The following is a 19,519-nucleotide window of genomic DNA, read 5'->3' as shown; positions in this document are numbered from 1 at the left end:
GGGAAGGGAATTTAAGAGAAGAAGAAAGTGAGATTTAAACTGAAAGTTGTAATGTGTCGCCTGAGGTCATAAAACCAGGCAGGTGAGCCGGAGAGTCTTGACCGTGGGGGGTAATCATCTAACCCAGCAATACAATTAAATAATTCCTCTCTCTAATCTCATGGGGCCTTTTGGAGTCAAGGACTACATAACTAAATCCAAGTATCCCTTCCTGATCTCCGTGCAAACAGATGGAATTAGCACATCAAAGGCTAGGCTCCCTGTACTGTAAGTAATCCTGCCCCAAGGTGGGAGGTGGGTCCCGACAGAAGATCCAGGAGTTCAGAAATTGTTAACTCCCTCATTTCTTGGACTTCATTCCTGACCAGCTGTGTGGCTCAGGATAAGTTACCTAACCTCTCTGTGCCTTAGTTTTCTCATCTGCAGAAGGAGGAGGATAATCCTAAAACCTACCTCAGAAACTTGTTGAGAGGATGAAATTAAAATAACGTTATCATTCGCTGAGCAGTTAGAATGCGCCAAACCCTGTTCCAAGACCATTTCGTACATTCATTCGATTCTCACAACAGCCTGTGTAGTAAAATGAGCAATTATATAAGGGAGTGGACTGTTTAGATAATGATTAAAATAATTATCTAGAAAAGCTGTCTAGCAACATGGGAGACACATTATATTGAGTAATAACAAAAACAGAAAGTAAATTTCAAAATTCTAGCTACGCCAAGTCAACGTTCCTGAACGCAAGGCTGGGAAGAGAAAGTGGAGGCTTCCACCGAAATGTTTGGTGGAATTGCACATGGTCCAATATGTCTTGTTTCTGTAAGAAATGAAATATATGTAAAACATTTATATATAAATATAGAAGAGTAGCTGATTAGGGTTGGAGGAACCAACATAGACACATATATACATACACACATCTATAGCCATTTAATTACATATATAGCTACTTAATTACATCTATGCATATATATATATATGGGCTTACAGAGGGAATATACACACACACACACACACCTATTTGATTACATTTGTTTGTTTGTTTATACTTATCTATTTATCTCCAAAACCCAGTTCCTGTCGCTCTGCCCTTTGGGGAAAACTTTACCAGGAGGCAAATTCTGTGGGTGGACATTGCTGGAGGGGTTTTATCCCACATTTTTGTGAATCACAGACCCCTTTGAAGACCCCAGGAATGCCGGCCCTTCTCCTCCCAGGGAAATGTGTATACTCAGAACCCAGAAGGGAACTCACAGCCACCCCTACAACCCATCCACGGAGCCCCTGGGGTTCACAGATTACGAACCCGTGCTCTCACTTAAGAGTTTATTCCTTTTTATTTTCCAGGAAATATTTAGTGAGCCCTTCTTAGGCGCCTGGTGGACAGTGAGCCAAGTGCTGGGGACCCCAGAGGGGGACGTTAAAACGTCGCCTGTTGGCATTCACAGGTGATCATTTCCCTTGAGAAGAGCAGTAGACACAGAAGAGTACCTGACATCTAGGGGAGACTTTGCTGATTACGAAGGACTTGCTCACATGTTTCCCTCTGTAAGCCCGTGGCCCCCGAGTAAGCAGATATCACTACTATCTTTGTTTCACAAGAGGGAACACTAAAACTCGGAGAAGGTAGAATGGATGACAGATTTATCTGCAAGGAGAGGAGACAAAATTCTGCACCCAGGGGCTGGGTTTTTGGCTGCAGCGATCACAGGAGATCCTATCGGCTACCGGATAAGACCAGAGCTTGAATTCAGACTCCAGCAGGTGCTGTGTGACCTTAGATGAGTTCCTTTAACTCTCTGAGCCTGTGTTTCTTTATGAAAGTGAGTGATAGGAATAACACTGGCTCATTAAGCAGGAGGCAGATTAATAATATCCATTAGCACCATGATGTTCAGTGATTATCACGTGTTAATGACAAGGGCTTCCCACAATCCAGGACACAGAAGGAACACTCAAGACAGGATAGCAGAAAGAAAGGGGAAAAAAAGAAATATCTCACCTCTTTGATTATTTTTCATTGGAAGGGGAAAGCTTGGGCTGAATTTTGACAATTCTTCCTCCAGACCTAGTCAGTGTAATTGCTCTTTTTAACGGCCCGGGTGTCACTTTGCACATCGAATGCAGGGCCAGTGTAACCACTGGGCCATTGGGGCAATGGACACCCTTCTGTAGATGACCCTAATGTGGCTGGGGCACAAAGCGTGGGGATGAGGAGGGAGAAAAACTTGCTAGATTAAAATGAATGAATGCTAAATGTCAACAAAATGTAATTTTATGTCAGCTTGCCAAAACCGTAACTCACGGAACTGTACAAAATTGCATTTATTACATAATGTGAGTGTGTTTTAAGATGTGGGGTGAGGTCCCCCCAAAAGTCAGAACACTACAAAGGTCCCTACCCAAAGTTGTGATAATTTTTGACACTAGATGATTCTTCACTTGTCTCTTGGACACAAGAGGGTTCATTATATTTGGATATTTGGACGTGTTCCAGATTTTTCAAAATATTCATGTAAAAAGGCCCTTATGCCTTAAATTCCATTTCATCCTCAAGTCATCCCTCTAAAAGACCTCCCTGCTTAGTAAAGTTTGAAATATTTCATGGAGTCAGTTTCTCGGGATCATGAGACCTTAAGGTGGTTTGAGATCTCAGGAGACAAGAAGAAGAATGAATCAAGAAATGTTTGTTTTCTGCTCTTTTAAAATTCCTGAAGGCACCAGGCCGTAGATGAATAAATTAGTATATCTTTGGCCAGGCTGGCCCCAGACGCAGCTTTGGGTTCTAGGGGTCTTCTAACCTTTGTTTTTCTAAGACCCTGGTTCTGTGGTCCCCCTGTCGGTTAAAAAGTCATCCCACCCTTGTTTTCGGAGAAACGGGGTTGCATTTCAATGAATAAGGAGCATCTTCATCCTCAGGCTGGGAGTCCCCAACCCACTGGCGTCTAGCTGTCTTCACAAAGACAAGAGATGGCTATCCCTGAGGGCAGTCCTTCCCAGCAGGCCAACTGGGATTGCCCAGGAGAGGAGAAAGGTCTCTTTGGGCATTCTCCTTCCAGGCTGATGCGAATGTGAATTTGTGAAGGTCAGCTTGGTGAAAGGTATCCTCAACCTTAAGAATATGCTTATCTCCCTCCTGCCCTCCCACCTCTTGGAATTTCTCCTGGGGGGAAGCCACTAGAGGAAAATGCTATGGTGAACGTTCTCAGGGGTGAAGGGCCAAAACATCGCAAGCGAAGCTGCAGATGGAATATCTGTTCATTTGGACAGAAGGGTGAGGCAGCCATGAAACTCAGTCTCTTCCAGATTTTGCAAGTATTAAAATGATGGAGGGAGAGGGGCGTCGTGGATAGGGACGTGAAAAAGTGTTCTTAATGTCCGAAAGAAAGAAATTCAATCACAAAAGGAGGGTGATAGTAAATGGATGGGTGACAGATAGAACCGCATCTTCCCGGGGTGGCCCTTCCAGGACCACATTTTTAATAGAGTCAGAACGGGACCCCGCAGGCCTTAAGGACAGATACGTCCTCATCTCTGAGTGCCTGGAGCAAATCACATCCGATATTAAAACCTGAATCAACCATTGCCGAATGATTGCGCCTCTTAGTTGAGGTCTGGATGTTGAGCTATTGGGGTGACAACGTAGGACTCCAGGCTAGTGGATCTGGCCTGGATCATCCTACAGGCAAATCCTGGACGACAAAGAGTGACGAGGCTCTGATTCTCTGCGCTCCTAATAATAGAACTAACACACAGCGACCAACTGCTAGATGCCAGACGCTGTCCTAGCCACTTTAGCTGTGTTAAGGCTTTCAGTCTGTAGATAGCCGTGTAGCGTAGCCTCTGCTTTATGTGTGTAAATACTGAGCTCAGAGAGGTTAAGTAACTGACTCAAGGACACACAGCGAGGAACCTAGAAAGCTGGGGTTTCTTTGGGTTTTTTGTGTTTTTTTTAGATTTTTTTTTTCAGAGGGGAAGATAATTAGGTTTACTTATTTATTTTTCAAGGAGATACTGGGGATTGAACCCAGGACCTCCTGTGTTGTAAGCATGTGCTCTATCTCTTGAGCTATACCCTCACCCTCCCTGAAAGCTGGGTTTTGAATCCAGACCCTCTGACAGAATCTATAGACTCGAGGCAGCATTCCTAAAACTTTTTATTATGGCTCCCCTTAAGGAAACTTTTTAGACATTTTTTCCTAAGAGCCCCACCCCAGGAAATTTTTAATATCACAGATGTTGTGGTATTAAACACTGCATATCTACGTAGGTACTATGTGTATAGTTTTGCTTTCTACAGAGTAAGATTTTCGCCGCAGCCACCCTCCCCACCACCAGCCCAAATCAGTCTTCAGCCCCGTGGAGAATGTTTGCTCTAAACTGCCTGCTTCAGCCAGGGGCTCAGCACCCTCCTTTATGTCTGACTTGAGGGGAGCCTGAGGCATGGCCATTGTGGGTGCCACACCCCTCCCAAATCCAGACCAAGGTTATCCACAGGTCCCACCTTGAATACACACCCAACCGTTTCTGTCCAGAGGATGAACTTGGTCCCTCAGACCAAGCCAGTCTCTTCCTTGGCCTCAACGCCTCGTGTTTTGGGAGGTCAAGGCTGTGATCAGGATAGGGGGAGGTTTTCTGGAAACAAAGTGGACATTTTTTAGAAAGAGTAAACAGTGTGGGTGCTTCCTGATTCTCAGTCAAAGCCTCAGCCCTCAGGAGCCGTCGGGGGGTGGGGGTGGGGTTGCCATCTCCCACCCACTTCCCACTTGCCTTTTGTTCATCCCTGAAGACTCAGGGGGTCTGTCTGAAGTGGTCTTCAAGAGCCTTCTTGGGGGAGGGCCTCCCCGGGGACCCACTCGAGCCTCCGGGCCGTGGACAATGGGGAACCATTCTTACCCGACTTCCGCTCAGCCTGGCTCCCTCCGACCCGCAGACAAGGGACCAGGAACAAGTCCCCTATTGGAGGGGCTGACATTGTAATGCCAGCTTTTGTGGCCTCCCCAGTGTCAGCAGGCTCTGCCCCCGCCCCTGCTCTTGGCCACTTCCTCCCCACTCCCATGAACCGAGGTCAGACCCAGAAAGAATGGATTGTCCTCCGGGACTGCCTGGCGGCAGAGCATGGGGTCCAAGCCCGGGAGACAGCGGGTGTGGATTCAAGAAGCACCCACCACCCCCAAGATGGGAAACTCATTAAACCTCCTGCCAAAGACACCCCCATCCACGGGCACCAAGCCTGACGTCCGACAATGAAGCTAATGCTGGCATTCCTTCTCCCAGTCCCTTCTGAGCTCGTAAAACCAGTATCGCCACAGAAGGGAAGTGGAACAGGGGGGTTTTGGAAGTCGAGAGAAAAGAGCAGATGACGGTTATGGAGTTCCGTGGTTATGAATGTGTGCCTTCCCCATTTTCTCAGCAGTCTCGCGGCCCTCAGCCAATTCAGTGTGGTAGCTCCATTGGTGAGGCAGGATTCTGGCGCCCAATGTGAGGAATCTTCTAGAAAAACAAGCTAACTGAAATGCACAAGACATTTGGCCTTGACTCGTACTGTGATATGTTGCCACAGGCCTTGGGAATTCCGCTGGTCCCATGTGCCCATTTCACAGTGATGAACATGGAGCTTCCAAAGGAAAGAAGGGGCTTACTGAGCTCACCCCGTGGCAGACTCCGGACTCCTCACATCCGTCATCTGCTTCTACAACAGGTTTCTTCTGCCCAAAGCTTTCCGCTGTATGTCGCATTTTCTACGTGAAACAAATAGGGAATTCCATTCTATGGTGACATACAGGGAGGCTGAGCAGAGCTCTGGAATCTGAATCCACTTTGTAGCTGTGAGTTTGGGCCGACAACCAATTTTCTGTCTTCCCACTTAGGAAGAAGAGGGGCTATATGTCCCTCACAGGGTTAGTGGGAAGATTAAGAATGACGTATGTTCACAGCAGCACTATTTACAATAGCCAAGACACAGAAGCAACCTAAATGTCCATCAACAGGTAACTGGATAAAGAAGATGTGGTGTATCCATACAATGGAATATTACTCAGCCGTAAAAAATAATGAAATAATGCCATTTACAGCAACATGGTTAGACCTGGAGATCATCATACTAAGTGAAGTAAGGTCAGGCAGAGAAAGACATATCACATAATACCACTTATATGTGGAATCTATATTTTAAAAAAAAGAACTTATTTACAAAACAGAAAGAGACTCACAGACATAGAAAACAAACTTATGGTTACCAAAGAGGAAAGGCAGGGAGCTGGTGGGATGAATTAGGCATTTGGAATTAGCAGATACATAATAGACAAACAACAAGGTCCTACTGTGTAGCACAGGGAATTACATTCCACATCTTGCAATAATCTTTAATGAAAAGAATATGGAGAAGAATGTACATGTGTGTAACCGAATCACTATGCTGTACACCAGAAAGGAACGCAACATTGTAAATCTGCTAGTCTTCAATAAAATAAAAAGAGGAGAAGGACATTGTGTGACCAGCATGCTCAGCACTGAGTGTGGCTGTTGGCTCAGCTGCCGTAAGAAGGAACCATAGATTGCGGGGCTTTAAACAGCACAAATTTATCATTTCACAGTTCTGGAGGCTGGAAGTCCAAGATCAAGGGGTGGGCAGAGTTGGTTTCTTCCCAGGCCTCCCTCCTTGGCTTGCAGACGGCCGTCTTCTCCCTGTGACCTCACATAGTCTTCCCTCTGCGTGTCTCTGTGTCCTGATCTCCTCTTCTTGTCAGGACAGCAGTCATATTGGAGTAGGGCCCATCCCACGACCTCACTGTCGCTTGCCTCCTTTAAGTCCCTGTCTCCAAATGCAGTCACTTTCTGAGGTCCTGTGTGTTAGGGCTTCAACATGTGAATTTTAGGAGGGCAAAATTCAGCCCCATTATACCTAGAAATACCCACAGTTCAGTTATTCCTGAGACATCTCCAAATCACCTTAATGTCTCTCAGAAGGGTGATCATGCTTTTGGCACTTTACTACAGAAGAGAGCTAATTCCATCCTCAAAATGTAGGCTCTGGGAGAGCAAGGATTGTCAAACTGCCGTCTCTGGGTCACATGTAGCCTGCCACCTATTTAACTCATCTCCCTGCCACCACGGGGATGGGTGTGGTCCTCATAGAGTGGTTTTTCGTTTTGTTTTGTTGTTGTTGTTGTTGTTTGTGTTTTTTAATGCTTGGAAAAAGTCAGAAGAAGAATACTATTTTATGACACGGAAAAATCCTTCGAAATTTAAATCTTAGTGTGTGTCGACAAATTTTGTTGGACCACAGTCACACCTGTTCCTTCTCATACTATCTGTGGCTGCTTTTGTGGCAGCAGAGTTGAGTGGTTGTGTTGCAGACTGTGTGACCCACACCTCTGTATTCCTAACAGTGTAACGCCTGGCACCCAGGAGGGGTTTGGTAGATGGTTGTTGGATGGAAGGATGGATATCAGTCAATGGTACAGGAAATGCGGGGGTGGACGTGCTCAGCTTTGGGGCAGTGGGGAGCTGGGATCATGGATTCAGGTTGGATAGACTACCTTTAAGGTGTGATGGAAGTGTCTGGGTAGGATGCCAAGTAAGCCCACGGGCCTGGAGCTCAGAAGAAGGACCGATTTTGAAATTGCCAGCATGGTGATGGTTAGGGAACAAGGAGGACCAAGATGACCATGTAGAGGTCATGTCATATAAGAGATGGGCAAAGAACAAGAACCTACAAGTTCACCGCTGGGAAGGTGGCCAGAGATGCGGGGACAGTCAGAGGGCTGTCGGGTTGTGGGAACTGAGGGAGGAAAGAGGTGTTGAAGAAGTGTGGTCACCAAGGTCAACAGAAGTCAGGAGGAGTAAAGAAAATAAGGCCATGACCTTGAGCAGCTCTGACCCAGGGTTGAACGTGACAGCAGTGGCTTTAATGCCGTGAGATGTAGTTTGATGCCTCCACAATCCCTTTCCTGGAATATCCATCCTTCGTTTGACTTAATCTTGGAGGAGTGACTTTTAAACTTGGGAAGGACATGGCTACCCACTTAACTTTGAGAATCTGATGAACACCATGGACCAGCTCCCTGGGAAAAATGCCCTTCTATGCGTCGCCAGCCAACTCTGCACTTGATTTTGGGGGATCATGAATCCACTGAAACCAGACCCTGAGGAAGAAACTTAATAATCCAAATTTTAGGGCTGAGGTTCAAAGCCTTCTTTCTTGTTTCTTTTCCAAAGCCTCTTTTGATTCAAAAAGGTAGGAAATATGACTGTTCTTTTTTCACTCCAAAACATGACGTACAATTGAGACAATCCCCTGTAGGGATTATCCGTGCTCCAAATGGTTTCGTTCTTCTTTGGAAACACTTGGGGAAACTTAAAAAAAAAAAACACCCAGACCAGGGCCTTTCCCCCAAACTCTGGTTCAGCCAGTCTGAGGCTGGAACCTAGGCACTGATGAAGATCCTTTCAAAGCTCCCAAGGTAAATCTGGTGTGGATTTGGGGTGAGAGCCCCTGTTTCAAAGGAAAGGTTGTCCCAGACAAGAAGTGACTGGCAATAATACACCCGTTGGGTTTTTATTGTCTGCAAACGTTTCAACGCACATTTTTATACTCCTTTCTGCTCCCTGGGCTGGCCTTGTTTTTAACCGAGCGCTGAGTTCTCTGGCCCTGAAATGGCTTTAGGTCCTGACATAAAACCTTGACCTTCCGAGCTTCTATTTCCTTATCTCTAACCGAGGGGTAAGCCTGCCAACCTCCCATTTCCCTGCCTGGCGATAAATAAATAAGAAAAGAGGCCAGAAGCTTATGTACTTGTGGCTCCTGGTTCTACTTGATGTCACTGGACCAGCTCGCTTTTCTCCGGAGCCTGTTTCTTTTGAACTAGTTCTACTGCCGTCTATAAAACTTTAATGCATGGATTTCCCATTGTTTGGGTGTCCATGGGGGCACCAGCCTTCCTGTTTCACCCTGTATGCTGACCGGGAAAGAAACCGGCTGGGAGAATTTGCCTTATTTCTGGAAACGTGTGTGACTGTGTTCACTTTAGCAGACAGCATCTCAGACCCCATCCCTGATAATAACACCAGGGATGCGTCGAACTTTCTATAGGCCAGTCCCCGGACGCTGTGTAGGACCAGTGTTACCTCCCAAAACCCTATAAAGAAAGGATTATTATCAGCCCTCTTTTAAGAGGTGGGAAATTCAGGTTCCAGAAGCTTAAACTTTTTTTTCCTCTTAAGCAAATTAGAAGCCTGGGGACAGGAGCAGAGGGTGGCTGGGGCATGGGGTGGGGGAGGGAGGGGACAAGATGACTCCACAATTTATTCTCTTTTTCTAAGAAATTATAGAAGGTGCATTTTCCGTTTTTAACAAATTCTCCTCGATTTGCTTAATTTCCTTGTTTGGCGCACGCACACGGATACAAGCACATGCTGTTGCTGCTTAGATGTTTCATACGTTGGAACAGCGTTTTCGCTGTAGAATTGTGCCAGTTGAGTGTACCTCCTGGATGGGGTTTTTATGGAAACACAAAGGTTATTGACCTCAAACACAAATTGGCTTGGCCCCCTCGAGTTTGCCCGGCTGGCCTCTCTCCACCCCCCCCCCCCGCCCCCGGGGTTTTGTTCCAGCCTCCTCTCCTTTGCTACCGGGCCTTGTTCAACCCGGACAAAACAAACAGGGGCTGTCGGGAGAATTGCCTCTTCAAGGTCACAATGAGACGCAGGAGTGGAAACAATTACTCCAGTAATTCAGGCACGGATGTTAAAACACAACACAACCTCGACGTTTACCTAAATTATCTGGGTAATTGCCTCCATTTTCAGCTTGGATTTGGGTTCTGTAAATCCTGGGGCTTCACAATGATAAAGAAGGAGGCTCTCATGTGGCCCAAGGCAGAGAGGAAGGCAAGGCGACATTAATAGAAAAGACACAGACGCACAGACCGGGAAGCTCCGGTCTTGGTGATTCAGTCACACCTTGGCTGCAGAAACTTGAGCTGATCACGTACATTCTCAAAGCCTCAGTTTCCTCCCCTGACCCTCAGAGTGGAGGCTGTTATCTGGAATAGGGTGGAAGGGAGGAAGGAAGGGAGGAAAGAGAGAGAGAGGCAGAAATGGTTGGGGCCTCCTTTGCATTCTAAATGGCTACCGCATTAGAAAGGAATAAACATGACCTTATGTCTCCTCCATTCAGCCCGGAAGAAAAGCCCATCACAAAAAAAGTCGTTCAGCTTCACAGCAAGGTCTCGGCTTTTGTCTGGCAACTCTAGACATTCTGCCTTTTCCTTCCTTGAGAGTAAACTCTAAAACGAAGCTGACCCACACCATCCCCTTTCCTTGGACTCCTCACAGTCTGTTATTTTTAACCTTCGTTGGAGTCTCTTTTTATTTTTAAAATTTTTCCCTCTTAATGGAGGTACTGGGGATTGAACCCAGGACCTTGGGCAAGCTAAGCACGTGCTCTACCACTGAGTCACACCCTCCCTGCTGTTGGAGTCTTTTTAAACTGAAACTGTCTACATCCTGCAACCAGTGTCTTTTCTCCACAAATCCTGTGCTCCTGCTCTGGCGGGGTGGGGGTGGGGGGCGTGGGGAGGGGGATGACCTTCTGTGAATGGGTATTTTATTGAGGTCCTACTAAGTCCTGCGTGTCTTCATGTGCTGTAGCTCGTTTCCGTTTCAAGGCAACTTTTAAATTATTATCATTAGCTTCCTTGGACTCATTCCGCGAGTCCAGCCTTCCAGTGACTGGGCCCCTGGTAGCATTTTTTTTGTTTGTTTCCCCCAAAGCCCTCTTGGCTTTCTTGGGATTTGTGGCACAGATTGCGATTATGAAAAACGGCCGTAGCCTTCCTGTAGACCTGGGGCAGGCAAACTTTTTCTGCAAAAGACCAGATAATAAAGATGTCTGATTCTGCAAGTCACGCAGACTCTGTTGAAAGAACTCACTCTGGCAGCTTGGCGAGACTATGTAATTGATTTGAGTGTGGCTGGATTCGAATGAAACTATTTCTGAACACTAAGATGTGAATATCAAGTCAATTTCACATGGCATTACAAATTCTTCTTTTGACTTTTTTTTTCCCCAACCGTTCAAAAATGTAAAAGCCATTTCTAGCTTGTAGGCCACATAAAAGCAGGTGGCAGGTTGGACCTGGCTCTGTCATTTGATGCCTTGCTATCTCTCTACCTTACCTTCAGGGGATGGCCAGGAAGCTGGCTTTGCTGGAATGCACATGTCGTGAGAACAGAGACCGCGCCTCAGCCACGGTTATTTGCTGAATAAATAAATGAATTATGAATGAATGAGTGAGTGAATGAGTGAGTGACCCTCAGCCTTGCCAGGTTTTGAAAAAGTCCCCATGCACTTCCCCCAAAGCACCAGCAGATGGCGGCAAAGTAACGACCAAGCAAAGGCGCCCGCGAACAATTGGAACTGAGCTGCGTTTACTTCCTTATCCTCCCTGCCCTGATCTCTGCAAAACAGGTAGCTTGAATTTTTTTCCCCCTGGGGAGGAACCAAGAGTTAGTGTTGATGGACTACACCCTCCCCTCCTTTTTTGTTTGAGCTCTCTCTCACCTCAGGTCTCTGCTCCAACTCAGAGACCAGGACGTATCAATAAATCAGGAGAAACAACACCAGGAGAGCTTTTATGTCAAATCAAACCAGTTGCAGAAGTGGCCTGTTTATCGACAAATAGAAAAGAAGAAGGGAAAAAAAAAAAAGCGCAGCGTCGTCCTCAACTCCCTGAGGCAGGCACACACTGCCACCAAACACTGGCCTCACCATCCACATGTGTCTTGTGACGTGCCTGCGAAAAAGTCTTGGGGGAAAGTTTGGCGTGACGTAGAGATCGGTGGGGCATTTGCTGATTTAGGGAGGCTGAGATGGCGGTGGAGTAGGTAGCTTCTACTTAACGTCCCTTTGTATGAGATCCATCTCTAAGTGGCCACGTACGGCCAAAGAAGTGTTTATTTAGGCAAAAAGGTGGGGTGATGAGGGGCTTCCCCTGGGATCCTATTTTATCAGAGAGAAGGGGACAGGAGGACCTTTGCCTCTCTCCTTGAACATTCTGCCATGTCTAGGCTGTTTTTTTAAGTGCTTGTGGATTTTCCTGTGTGGCTGGTGTGTTTGCCTGAATAAAACAAAAAGAGTGACACATGACAGGGAGAAAAATGCAGGCGACGTTTTAAACTGCATCTACTATAACCTCTGCCTTCCAAGTTAATGGGGCTCCTGAGCATGTTCAGACTGGCCTCACACAGGTTTTGGGTGGGTGCCTACTTTGTTCTAGGCTCTGCTAGGCAGTAAAGGTAAAGGAAATAGTCTGCAACGACAGAGGTCCCAGCCTCCACCTTGTTCATTTCTGCCCAAGGGAAAAGACTCCGGTGACCCTCAGACCCCAGACTATCCCCCACCAACACAGACACATCTATCAGCCAAAATCCAGGTCCCCAATTCCACCAGCTGTGGTTTTAATTAAAAAAAAAAAAGTCCTTCTGAAGATCTGTACGAAGATGAAATCTGCCAGATGACATGGAGGCGGCCAGTGGGGGGGGGGGTTGTAGATGCCCAGGAACCCCCAAACTGGACCCCAATAGTCCCTTCATAAAGGAGATGCCTCTGTGGCTCTCCTTGTCCTAGTTCTTGAGGCGGGAGGAGGGTATGTAGTAAAAAGTAATTTTGTTTTATGAAAAGTGGTTTCCTTTTATTACCTGCGGTCGTCGAGTGGGGGTGACCTTAGCAACAGGAAATTAACACAGAATTCATTGGGAACGATAATGACTGTTCATAATCATTTGGTTGATAAGTTAATATCATTAATTAGTCAGCTAAGTAGACCACGCCTGAGGCTTTCCGGGTTTAGAGGCTCAGCTTCAAAAGAAGCAAGTAAACAGGGTCCTTCAAGAAGGTGAGCGAGATGGACGGTCCCTAAAGCTAAATTCGATCTGGCAGAGACAAGAGCCTCCAGGAACCACTCTAAACCATCCCCCCCCCTTATTTCTTTGTGTCCCCAGAGCAGTGAGTGGGTCTTCATTTGGACAGGTTCATAGGCATCTGAGAAACTGAGGAAAATTATCCACTCCCCCCAAATCTGCATGTGTACCCAGGAACAAACTTTTGTATATGACTTCTGGGGATCTGCTGAAGTCACAGCTCTGTTCTTCAGTTAAGAGGTGCCACCCTAAAGAATGGCCATTAGCTGACGGGTTCGGGCCTGGTTGGGGGGGGTAGGGAGGAGGAGGCTGGCTGTTGATTGGGGTGGTGGGGACTCTTATTTGGCAGACACACGGTCATACCAGCCTGGCTCCATAACAGGGTCACACCTCAGTCTCTGTGCCCTGGTGGGCTCGTTGGATTAGGGGGTGGGGTGACTAAAGTAACAACCCATGACAGCTGGGGCTCCCCTGTATAGTGAGGGGTGCCTGGTCTCCGCACAAAAAGAAAAAAAGTTCCGTCAGTGATGCCCGCGGTGGGGACTGGGGTGGATGGCAAAGCGCAAAAGTGTCAGGAAGGAAGTTGGCGGAGGAGTGTCAGTTCCGTGCCTAGGTGTCCTCGACGCTTTGGGGGCCTCGAAGGGGCAGAGGGCGCACCTCCTGGGCCCACCGCGCTGGCGGGAAGGGCGCCTAGGCAGGGGCTGGCTGGCGTGGACCTGAGGAAGCAGCCCTCTCCTCCGGGTGCAACTGCCCAACTGGAAACCAGAGCCCGGGTCATTAGCGGGAAACCGAAGTGGCGCGGGAGATCGCATTTCAAAAGCTCAGATAGACTGACTGGGATCTTCGGACTGGGGTGGGCTGGGGGTCGGAGAGCCGGACGGTACCAAGGTCTGCTCTCTGAGCCCCCACCCGCCCCCCACTCCAGCACTGCCCCAAAGCTGTGTCAATCCAACGGGCAAAGAGCGCTCGACTCCATCCCAGCCGCGGGGCAGAAAGCGCCTTGCGTCTTGGGCGCAGGAAAGAGGGGTCCCTATCTTCTACCCAAGCCGTATGTTGTTTCTCGCCCAGCCTGCAGCCAGACCCGGGCCTTGGCTCTCCAGATGCGTGGGGCCTACATTTGCCCTGGATGGGGAACCTGGGCCGAGCTGTCGCATAACCAGTTACCCCCTTTCCCGCGCGGAGATGAATCCTCGGCACCCCCTGTTCCGCTTCTCAGCGTATCTAGCTCCCCACTAGGCGACCCCTCGCCTCCCAGCTGGGGCCAAAGAGTTGAGAAAAAGAAGGCAGGGGAAACTAAATTTTCTTAGGTTCCTGGAAGCTGAGGAGGGTCGAACCAGGAAAGAACAAACCCTTCTTGCGCCGGCAGAGTCCCCACCTGCAGTCCCTGGCCTTCGCGCCTGGGCATCTGGAGCACCGCAAAAGCTAGGGAAGGAGGGGAGGATGGAAGGCCGGTGGGGAAAAGCCCGAGAGCCCCAGAGCCTGAGTCTGGCTTTCCCACCCGACGGGAGAGGGGAACTCTGGAGTTGGCGTGGTCACCCTGCCGCCCTGGCGCCCGCCCGCTGGTGCGGCTGCAATTCCCTGTCCCTCGCTACTCGGATCCGAACGAGAACACGGTATCTGCTTCCGTCCCCCGCCGCAGGCATTTGTAAATGGGGTTTTGCCCCCAGCCCACCTTCGCTTCGTCCGCCTGGGAACCATGGCCCCAAACGTGCGGTCTCCTCCCCGACGGCGCCCGGGAGAGGGCAGGGGAAATGGGACGCCGAAATGGAAACTGTACTTTCGCACTGCGCGACAGACGCCCGCAGAAATTAAAATGCTCTCCTATGAAAAGCGCGTTGAGACGCACACCAAATCCGGAACACGCCCATAGATTTCTCTACATCCGGGATATCTGCATCGCAGACATGTACAACCTCCACCTGAATTAGGACTCTGGGGCCCACATCGGCTCGAATCCCGGGTGCTCTTGGGTAAGTGATTTAACTGTTCTGTGCCTCAGTTGCCACCTTTAAAAGAAGGGTAAAAATCGTACACACACTATAGGGTTAATTGCGAGGCTTAAAGGAGATCTCTTTTTGTGGAGTGCTGAACCAAGCGCCTGGCACGTGCCCCCTGGGTGCCAGCTTTTTACTATTGTTGTTACGTGTACTTTGAACGCCAACATCTGCAACATATACATCTTGATTATACGCATCTTGATTATAAAACAACCAAAGGCATCTACATCCGGAACTGTCTCGCGCAGGAACTTTGAAATACAAATTGGAAGAGACGTCTACTGGTGGAGCAGGCACTAGTACACGCGCACACACACGCGTCTACTTCTAACACCTGTAGTTCCCGGCCCCAGAACGCAAACCCCGGAAGAGCTGCCCATGGCTACGAACTTTCTAGAACGCTGTCTGTAAGAGCCAGGTCGCGACCACGGCCTTGCGTCTACACCCCAACAGCCACTCTCTTGGCTGGTTGCCGTGAGGTCAAATTTGGAAACCAGCGAGGCAGAAAGCGCGCGGACGCGAAGCGTTTCAAGCCTCTTGCAGCCCCCGAAGGCGGCTGGCTGTCTGCTGGCTTAGGAGAAAGGTCAGAAGAAGGGTTTTCCTTCTTGGATGGAATTTTTGTAAGAGCCTAGGCGCCGGGAACTTTCCCCACAAAGAAGGGGTGGGTTCACACACACACACACACACACACACACACACACACACACACACACACACACTCGCACACGCACGCACGCACGCCCGCGTGCACACACCCGGCTCCTTCGGGCAGGCTGGGACCCGGGAGGAGGGAGCGCAGGGTCGTGACCCCGGCCTCCGCCGGAGCGCGCCCTTCGGCCCCTGCAATTAGCGCCGGGAGGTCAGCAGGAACCCGGACGCCTGCACCCGCGGCTCAGAGCACAGCAAAAGGCGAGCCCACCCCCTCCCCCTCCGCCGGTCTCAGACGCCAGGGCGCAGCCAGGCTTGGAGCCGACCTTCCCAAGGGGCGGGGGCCGGAGGGCGCTGGCGGGCACCCGCATTTGTCGCCTTAAATCTACAAATCACGAAGTCGCTCGGCCCTGCAGGCTGCGGTAGCTGACCCCGGCCGGCCGAGACCCTTACTGACTGCTGCTCCCGAGAGCCGAGAGCCGAGCCACGGCTTTTGTCCCCTGTAGACGCGGCCACTGTAAATCCGGTAAAATCCAGAGTTGTCTAGTGAGAAAGAGAAAGAGCATCAGGCACAGGAGAGTTGCACCCAGGGTGGAGTGAGAATGGTGTATACTGGGGAGGGGCATCCTTTCTTTCACCGTCTACTCTGTATGAGCTCAGGTTGTCCCCTGCCCGACAGGGTCGGGGTGCTACCGAAGGTTTCTGCACGGAACAGCAAGGTACTTGGTGAGAAAATTATGAAGGAAAGTCTCCCTCACTGAATTTCCGAAGGCTCTTCGGAAACCCAGAGTTGAGAAGGACTGTTTTTCTCATCTGAGGCCCAAAGAGGAGTGAAAGTGATATCCAGGAAAGAGAGGAAGGCCGCGTCTTCCGATGCTGGGATGGTGGGTTGGGGGGTGGGTAGAGGAGGACGGGAGCCTCGGCTGGGGGTAGCGAGGATGAGAAGGGGCAGAGGTGAAAGGCCCGAGCTCCGGAACCCGGGAGGCGCTGGGGGACCCAAGCAAGCGGCGGCCACTGGGGCGCATTTGTGGGCCAGACAGATAGGTGGCACTCGAAGCCCGGAAAAAAGGCGAAGGCGCCGGCCCCGAGTGGCCTCCGCGGCGGCCGCCGCCACCATAAAGCCCGCGGCGAGATTGCGACCGGCGCCAGGTGAGTAATAGGCAACGAAATCCAGAGAGATTGCGAGCCGCTCACCCCCGGTCCATCAGCGCCACAAGAGTTACTCATTAACATCACTGTATACAAATAAGATACACGGGAGATTAAAAAAAAAAAAAAGGCGAGCAGTGGGAGAGGCTGGACCCACGTCTGAGCACCGTCCGAGAATCTCGGGGGTGATGCGGTGGGGGGGGGGGGTGAGTAAATCTGGACCGAGAAAGAAAAGCATTCCTTCCCTCCTTGAAGGCGAGGCTTTTCTCCCCCTCCCATCCGGAGAGCTCTGCTGGGCGCCCCCAGCCGACTGCCACCTTCCTGGGGCGCAGGCATCGCGCGTAGTAGTTGGGCCAGCAAGTGGCCCAGTCGGCTGTAGCCGCGGCGTTTGGGGCGCGCTCCCTGGAAATCTTCGGGCCCTCGGGGGAGCTAGTACCCCAAAGGTCCCCAGGCCCTGCAAAGCCCCTCCCACCCCACCCACCTCCGACCTTGGTTGCTGTCCCTCCCTCCCCGGGCGATAGCGCAGGAGAGGCTGTGGGGCTCCCCACGTGCCTGGCTGGAGATGGAAGGGGCTGTGCCTCCCTCTCCAAAGGGTCTCGACCTCGATCCTCCCCCTCCCCCGCCCCAAGTGCAGGATGAGGGAGGGGAGGGGGCGTCTTCCTCACGGGCTGTTCAAGAGGCCCGAAGGTGACAGGGACTTGGGGCCGGGCTGGCGGGCTCCAGGGATGGGGGGTGGGGGTGGGGGAGGCAGCCGCCAGGCAGGCTCCGGCTGCGTCCTCACGTCAAGGCCCCCGGGGCAAGCAAAGGCCTGGAGAACCTTCCCATCCCCCCAACACACACACACACTTAACACACACCTCCGAGGCGAGGCTGAGGGTGGGGAGGCCTGGAGACCAAAGACTGTCATGGCCTCACCATTTTTTATTGAATGTTTCAAAGATAAATCGAACTTCAAAAGGCAACTCCCCAAACAGCCTGGAGGCTGGTCGAAGGGAAGTCCTAGAGGAGGGTGTCAGCCTCCTGGGTGACTTTTCCCTTGGAGGGGGTCAAATATGCTCCCTGGAATTACCTTTCCCTTGCTAGGAAAAACTGCCCTCCTCCCTCGCAATACTCAACAGTTTGCCAGAGCTGGCCGCACTTAGCAGGCACAATTTGGACTGGGGCCTCGGAGGGGTGCCTTGGGTCAGCCTGGTCCAATTTGAGACACCAGGAACTGCAGGGGGACATTCGATTTCATCCCCTGCCAGGGCTGGCCGCGAGGAGATTCTGCTAAGTTTTTTTTTTTTTTCTTGTCTTTTTGCACACTGGGGCAAGAAGATTTGGGGGGGGTATTTATTTATTTATTTTTATATTTAAAGAAAGTATTTTTGACTTGGGTTTCCCAGATCGAGGTGCAAAGGGAAAGCGGGCCTAAAACGAAAACATTCGCAGTCCTCAAATGTATTTTCAGTTCAATTCGTGTGGGAAACACTGACTTGGGGAGCTAGCATTCTTTTTCCATTAAAACTTAAGTATTTGAAATTGCTATTCTATCCAATTCTAATCAGTCCCCCTTCCGTCTCTCGTTTTGCTTCCTAATTTAAAGGAAAAGTAATTTCAGATTGAAGCGGCTCCTTTCTCCGGAGTAAGGGACTTTTGTTTTTAGCTTTGTAACTTGAGTGACATCTCATTTTGGTTCAGTGGGGGCGGTCTTAATTATTTAAAGGCAAAGGGAAGGGAATAAAGGAAGCCAGGAGAGAAAGGGACAGACTCTCCACTTTCGGGAAAGTTCCCTAAAGAAAGCACTCAACACGAGGCCTGAAGACATTTCAATAAAAATTTATTGAAATTTCAATGATGTTTTTAAAGAGAGGAGGGGAAAAATACAGAAAACCAAAGAACTCATCAACAATTATAACACAAAATATACCTTCATGAATTTTTGTCTTTAAGCCATCTCTCAGCACCTGACTTCTGAACTGTGAATATATCTCTATAGGCACCAATTCAAAACACCATCAACATTGGAGACAGTAAGTAGTCAATTCCACTTCGTTTTGAAGAAATCAGAGACTAGCAAGTACAAATACGAAAGAAAAATGAGAACGTCAAACCACAGCCTCTGCACTCCCCACCTCCCCCCCACCCCCCAAGCAATCTCAGAACCACTCTTAGGATGTTGCATTTTAAGGAACCTAAGGTGGGGCTGGAAAGTGGCACCACCTCCCCAATTTTGGGTAAAATATACAATAGCACTTTCCCCCAGTTTTGGACATTAAAAAAGAAAACTTTTTTTTTTTTGCAGACAACTCTTTTGAAAAGTGTTGGCATTGGTGCAGAAAGTGTGTTTTCTACTTTTAAAAGCAATCCTGTGACCTTGAAATAAAACTGACTATAGGAAAACAAAAACTTGACAGCTGCAATCCTATTTACATAGAGCTATGTACAATGTCAATAAATTAAAGTTTAATTTTCCAAGCATTCATATTCCACCTATTTACAAGAGTTATCAAATAATTACATAAATACTTTGTCTAATAGTCTCGCTTCTTTATTATTTTTTTTAAAACCTTGTTATTGCATATACAGGAAAGAGAAAGAACAGCCGGAGGGCCATGAATCTTGCTACAGAGCGTAGATAAAATAAATTCATTTTTGTGTGTTTTCCCCACCCCTTCCCTTTAAATCATCCCCCCTTGGGGTTGCCGATTTGAGGGCAGAGAATTGAGGAAAGGGTAAGGGGTCATGTTCTTTTCTCTCTAAAAGCAAGCATTCAAAATAAAACCCACAAATACATGACTGGAACATGCAAGAAGAGACCT

General features: G+C 49.2%; 1 long non-coding RNA gene across 1 annotated transcript in view; it reads left to right on the top strand.

Annotated features, from left to right (window-relative positions):
• Nucleotides 1-19,519, top strand: part of LOC123619309 (uncharacterized) — a 578,093-nt gene that overhangs the window by 45,092 nt on the left and 513,482 nt on the right. The gene's annotated exons all lie outside the window — the stretch shown is intronic.

Source organism: Camelus bactrianus, chromosome 32 (assembly GCF_048773025.1).
Source record: "Camelus bactrianus isolate YW-2024 breed Bactrian camel chromosome 32, ASM4877302v1, whole genome shotgun sequence".
NCBI classification, from domain to species: domain Eukaryota; kingdom Metazoa; phylum Chordata; class Mammalia; order Artiodactyla; family Camelidae; genus Camelus; species Camelus bactrianus.
This window is presented reverse-complemented; position numbering and strand designations above follow the sequence as displayed.